Below are 7,047 nucleotides of genomic sequence, written 5' to 3' on the forward strand. Positions count from 1 at the left end.
CTTCCGCCGAGAGCTCAATATCCGTGCCGGTAACTATACTTGATACTAAATACCTGAGCAAAACCGGCGCGGTATCTACCTCTACCCACAGCGGCAGCGAATATCGCTCAGATTTGAATAGGCCTTAAATACCAAAACTGCAGTAGATACCAATGATTCGAAAATGGTGAATATGGAGGAGCCTATCTCCTAGGTGATAGGGGATACCCTCTGGAGGTAAGAAGTAGGGTAACATTGAACATAATAAATTATGTACATTAAAACAAAGATAGTAAACAAATATTTTAATATTAGTCCTCATATAATGTACGAAACATTATCATCATCCTCCTGCACCAATACAATTTGAGGTGGGCTGGGCGCAGCATGTTTTTACACGTCTTTCCAATTTCTCGCACCACCTGAAACTAAATAAATATATAATTTTAACCCCATACTTATATCCATCAACTCATGGAGAACAAAAATACAATGAAGCCGACAGTAAAACAAGGAACACAGTTGTACGGCAATATCTTAATACACTATATTATTATACACAGATATTATTCACATTTACCTGTAAAGGGTTCCTGTCGCATTAAAACTATTTGTGACTGGATCCAAGCTTTGTTTTCGGCTTCGTTCGTGGTCCCATCCGTTTTTTGTTTAATATTGTGTCTCTATGAGACGTCAGCAATTTCACTAGCTTGTCTTTTTCTTCTGCAAGAAAGGTTTATCCTCGTTTTCTCTTCTCTGCCAAAATAAACTTATCTATTCAACAATAATAAACCCAAAATTAACCTCACTCTATGTACACATACACATCAGTCAATTTGACAAACGCGCGAATGACATAGGTAAAAATTCACCTATAGAAAACCTCTTTACTGTTTTATTGCATAAAACATAGCGTAAGTTAAAATAACATCACAAGAAAAAAAACTCACAGGCTTTAGTAATATATACTCGATAGACGTTTATTTCTTAAGAAGTACAGAAAAATCATTTTATCGATAAAATATCGACTTTGCATTATCGTTTGTAGAACTAGTAATCTGTCACTTACTTAAGGGATCCATGTACAAGTGTGGTGAAAATGAATTTAGGTAGGTGTCAAATTGGGAGGGATCCTTACTAAAAGTAGCATTTAGATAGGGAAACGGTAAGAGGTTGTTGGTGAAAACGGGCATTAGTGACAAAGGAGTAGTGGAGGTTAGGGGCAGATCCAAATATACATAAGATATGTTGCTGTTAAAGTTGAAAGTTTAATAGCGGCTAACATTTCATTTAAGTAAAGACCATAAAGATATCTTATTGATGGTCAATTTCTATCTTTTACTACATTGGATGGCAACAACAAAATTAACGAAAGTAGATACAAAACAACAATTAGACAAAGCTAGACAGCGGACGTCAGCAAAACACTGTGAATGAAAACATCAAGTGAAGGCTATGCGAGACAATCGTGGAACACATCTAGCGGCAAGTCGCAGGGCAGGCAGACCCGTATAGACGGTGCGTCGCTCGACCCACGCTCCGTTCGTTTATGGCCGTCGGCCGGTGGCCATTGCGTCCAATTATCGTGCCTACGTGTTACAGCCCACTTGTCATTACCTTGCCTCGCGAAAATCTTCCTGCGACATGTATGGAGCCCGCGTGCCGTTCGGCGCAGTCGCACGGCTCATCATTTCGGAGGAAACAATGACATTCCTCAGCCGCTCCGCTCGTGGAATAAAAGCGTTGCATAAGTGTGCAGCAGACGATATCTGCCGCACTACTAACTAAATCTGTTATGGGAAATGAGTACATGTTACGTAGGTGTTGGACTGTAATCTATCTAGCTTCACTGTTGCTATCTTAATATACAATAGAAATGGCTTCTTAAGAGCAGGTTTGTCTGAAACTAGTGGAGCTTTCAGTTGAAAATTAAGATCTAAGAAAAGCGGAATCAGAGCTTCTTGAAGACGGCATTTTCAGCAGCAGCACAGCAATGTTAAGGTTTCAGCATTATCGACCTACTCAGATGATAAGGTAGGAGAAATTAGCCTGCTGAAATTAGCTTAATTGTACTCGGTAAAAGTTTGGTGCCCTGACTTTAAGAAAGCTAGACCACGTAGATAGTTTGTCATCGAGAGAATCTAAACTAACACGCTTCAGTTTTCACCTGCAATTGCTGTCTGCGATTAGTATGCTTGTATACCTAACATTCATGAATGAAAAACTAATGTAAATAACAGGAAAACAAATAAGTACGTATCAGCTGTTATGGCGGTTCAAGGAAAACATCCTCAATCATAACAATTTTGAATGACGTAGGTACGTACAAACCACCATCAATTGATATCACATTTTAGAATATGGGTCTTTTCATTTATTCCTACAAAAAAAACCAGTACCAACCAAGTACAATTGAAAGATTTATTAATGCTAGATTTGGCCCAAGACTTTGTTAGTGGACTACTCAGACGCATCCAGATAAAGAGCCTATCTCCGTTTACAGATTATCAATAATTATCTCCTTGTCATATCAGTTGGTTTGTTTCTTCTCTAGGGAAGCTTTAAGCATAGTGCCTAGGTATCATCCTCCGAGCCCTCTTTCCCCAACTATGTTGGGGTCGGCTTCCAGTCTTTAGTGCCTAGGTAAATGTTCCTATTATTATATGTGAGAATTTTAATTGCATAATGAATGCAACACATGTTATCACAAGCCATGACTTCATATGCGATGGCTACAAACTCGTTCACCTTGATATAAGTTAGTAAGCCTAGTAGCTGATCTATGCAGGAAAACACGGCGGTAGACTTTTTCCAATATCACTATATTTAAAATGCAATTTACAATAATGGAAATTGTAACCAGATTAGATGGGTTTGCCGCTTATTTTCACATTGGCTGTTATCGAAGATCAGCCATCTGCGAAGGGCATACGACATTGGATAAGCGTACGCGGAGATACAGTGGCATTCTTTATTCCCATAAGACAGCAATACGCATGACCAGAGTGAAGCAGGATCTACTCCGAGTCACGGATGTACCATTACCAGCTTCCAGACTCTAAACCGCCTTATGATTTTTTTAAAACCTGCCATCTCCGAACCGGACACCTCGTGCATAGCAATCGTTAAACTGCAACTTGCTGAAAAATCACAGCCAAACTTCAAAATACGTAACATTCTCTATATACGCGGGTCGTGTCAATTGGTGTCAGTGATTGTTCAATTGATCTCTGAACCAATCTTTTCAATTGGTTCAGAGATCGTATGTTATTAATTGATTGGGTTGCGGAGGTTACGTGCCACTGATTCCGTGTAGGAATAGTTTTCAGTCAGACAGCTATTTTAAGGTTATTTTCTAAGTTTATAAGTGTTAAGGTAAAATAAATTATAAGGGTTCTTTAAGAACAGGGAAAGCTTTGATTTGAAATGAAACATTCAGAATATTTTTCAAAGATAAAACTGTATTGATAACGTTTTTAAAATAAAATAAACATGATTAAGGCCAGGATGTTAAAGCTTAATAATATTCTCCTATAACAGAAAGAAATAAAAATATTTTGGCTCGATTATTTACAAACAGCATAATTAATCTTTCCTCCGTGTACCAGACCGTTGCGTGGAACAACTCAATATTCCACAAAGACTACATTAAAAATACATTAAAATCAATTCTCTGAAATAAAACGAAGTTGTAAAACAATGATTTATAACGTTAACATTTATAGAATAGTATGTCAGATAATCCCCACCTCTTATATTAATTTTGTTCAATAAACTCTGCCAATCGATTTTAATGGCGATTTCTGTTTCAATATGGCGTGAGTGCGTAATTGACACCTTATTTGACAAGTTTGACGATGTTGTCTGTCTCGTAGGTAGGTAGTTTATAGTTAAGTGGTCGCTCTTATCTGTTCATCTCATGTCTGGGCTTGCAGTTGTAGTAGCTTCGCGAGCAGAGACGTCATTTGCATACTTAATTATTTTAAAAGTGGGATTAACTAGGGCCATACACCCAGGATAGGTTATTTTTTACTAAATAGTAAGTACGAAGTACCTGTTTCCCCCTTTTATACACGATACCGATGACCGTTGACGCTTACAAGGCGTCAAGATTCTAAAAAAAAAACAATTCTTATTCGTCAAAGCTGGCCGAACATTGTCCTCACTTAAAAATTAAAATAAAAAAAGAATATCGATATATTTTTTAAATTTCGAGGCACCACAGATAATGTCACCTGTGCTGTCAACGTCACGTTCAGAAGCCCGGCTTCCACTCGAGCGCTCTTCCTGCGCCAGATGGCACGTGCGACGCCGCGGAGGAAAAAACGCACGCGTCACGTCATAGATTAAGTTAATTCTTAATTATTATGACGGGTAATTAGGGTAGAAAAGGTATTTGATGTTGGTTTAGCAACTTTTACTGAGCTAAAAGGTTTTTTTAAAAATAAAAGTGACTAAAACTGATCATTGTTACCCAACTTGGATAACATCTCCGCAACACAGCTTCCTTATTTGCTGTTATGTATAAGATTTAAGCAACTTCCCACAAATATTGCAATATTCCGTGAGTTTTCCTCATAGATTCGGATTTAAAGACGCCTCAGTTCGGCGACTCTCTCTTCACAAAACTTTTCACCGCCACAATCGTTCTCCAAGATCAATAGTTGATGTAACCGTAAAATTACTTCAATTCAAAGCTAATGAATAGTTTACGTAAATATTATAAATGATATTTCTATTGTTATTGTTATAGCTTTCATTTTTGGAGAGTAAGCCATCAGTTCGTAGACGTATTGATATTGACCCTAATAAATTATGATCCTAATTTTTATTCTACACTTTGCATGAGTATAATTTCCAAAAACTGCAACATTAACTTTACGTGACATCTCACGACTTTCTCTCATTAATAGTTTTCTATACGATATACACAGCAAACTGCATAAGTGCAGAGCTTACTCACGAAACCTCATCAAAAATTGCTTCATTCAATAAAGTGTCGCATCTCCGAAAATAACGAGCTGTGTATCGCGAATCAAGTTCCTAAAACCAGTTGTGCACTGGGGGTGGGCTGAAAAACAATGCACGTGTCACCTGCCTCTTATCACGTCATTGTATGCAGGGCCTAAGACGACATCTTGATTGGCCCTATAACGAGATATCTGTGCTTCAAAAATGACACGTAAAAAAAAAAATTATAACCTAAATTTTTTTGACACTAGAGTTCGAAATAGCTTGTATCTTTTTAACCCATTGCCTGAAGAGGGTAATGCTTTTTTTGTAATTTATGATAGTGTAGGCTTTTGTTTGAAGCGTGAATTTGATGTTAAGTGCTTGATAGGCGGTAAAGGGTGTGGGGATAAGCGATTCGAGATTGAAGTTCTATCGGCTTATCAAAGTCTATTATCAGTCTATTCAATGCTTCTACATGTAATTTGCAATCGATGATAATGTCGATATCTTGAAAGGTGTTTCCTGCCACAAGGATTTTTTGGATGTAAGTATTTTAGGAACATTAATTGTACTTAGTTCCATGTCTTAGTTAAATCTCTTAGATGTTAACATTTATATTTTTTTCATTCCTTTTTAGGTCCTCGAAGTATCAAGCCCCTTGCTTGAGCTCTCATCTCACCCACCTGAAGATATGTGAGTTTTCTTTAAAATCTACATCACATCAGCATTATCTTCCGATCGCTTACAAAACAGTTGCGCACAGCGGTGCACCACATATCATGGTGCAGTTTAAACAATAGGTGCACTTTATGCAGTCTGCGAATGTAGGTTATCCTATAAAATGTTCAACAATTGGTAATATACAGTTTAGGTGCCTCTAGATCTACAATAATATTGTGCAATAAAAAAAAACCGCCAAAAATCATTGCGCAATCTTCAACCTACCTTCAATACCAGTCAATGCAAAATACGTAATATTGCGCAATTTGATTGCCCCCTAGGGAGCGCCTTAAACATATCTGTATCAGTTTAAATGCTTCAAATCTGATAGCTCTGAAGTTGACCAATATTTGATGACAGTGTTTTGTTTCAGGTACCTACTGCTAAAGCTGTTAAGGTGTCGTGACACATACCAAATTCGGTCAAAAATTGTAAGTACACGATCATAATATTTTTCGCTACGAGTTTTCATCACCTATACGAACTTTTTTTTAAATAAATGTTTATACATATTTATGCATGTATAAGCCTTTTCACCTAACTTGTGCTACGTAGTTAAGCAAGCAGGATCGTGGGAAGCATTGTGGTCGCGGAAGGAAGGCGCCTCGGGTACAATTTGTGCTGAGGACTGACTTATATGTCTGCCAGTTACTGCTATTGATTGTTACTGGCTTTTGTATTATCTGTCGTTTCCGATTGAATCTGTAGGTGAAGGAGTACAGTGTTGGTGACTGGTGTCACTGAATAAAGAATTTTGTGCTGTCTACTGGATGAAGATGATGATGGATGAAGATGATGATCGTAGCTAAGCAATAATAGAATTAGTATATTATGTCTAATCCTAATCGTATATGGATCTGATGTTTTAGGTCGCATATCTTGTTTCTGTTGATAAGCCCTCAAAATCGTTGAGATATGTGAACAAAACAGAGCCTATGAGACATCTGGTAGAATCTCTCTGTGTAGGGTCAAGCGCCTTTGATATTTTCCGTACCCTACACGTAAAGCAAGACTTAATAGTAATTAATTTTGGTCAATAACCGACTGAGTTTACAAGTTCACGTTATGATTGGACATTAATTAAGGTAATTACCGACATCCTGTCAAAGGTCACGCTTCAGTCTGCACTAATGAAGAAATTCCTGGTTTATCGTGTAATACGCGAGCTGGTCGTTAAGCCGCGGGAATATGTTCATCCGACATATTTGCTTAATTCCCAGATAATCCGAGTGTTATCTGTTTAATTGAACATACGGCGCTACACTGCACCACATTGCAGGTAAATGCAGAATGTGCACTTGCAAAATTATGAAGATTTCTCCTACGCTAGGTTTCTTCAGGATTCCTCCTATAAATTTACGCCTGGACAAGCTATACTTTAGCACCATATTGCAT

General features: G+C 37.7%; 1 long non-coding RNA gene across 1 annotated transcript; it reads left to right on the forward strand.

Annotated features, from left to right (window-relative positions):
* The first annotated feature begins 4,216 nt into the window (after positions 1 to 4,216).
* On the forward strand, positions 4,217 to 6,363 carry LOC135117824 (uncharacterized). The gene is made up of 3 exons (XR_010277195.1): positions 4,217 to 5,476; positions 5,570 to 5,625; positions 6,026 to 6,363. It is a non-coding gene; the product is annotated as an uncharacterized LOC135117824 (long non-coding RNA).
* Positions 6,364 to 7,047: the final 684 nt, after the last annotated feature.

Source organism: Helicoverpa armigera, chromosome 15 (assembly GCF_030705265.1).
Source record: "Helicoverpa armigera isolate CAAS_96S chromosome 15, ASM3070526v1, whole genome shotgun sequence".
NCBI lineage: Eukaryota > Metazoa > Arthropoda > Insecta > Lepidoptera > Noctuidae > Helicoverpa > Helicoverpa armigera.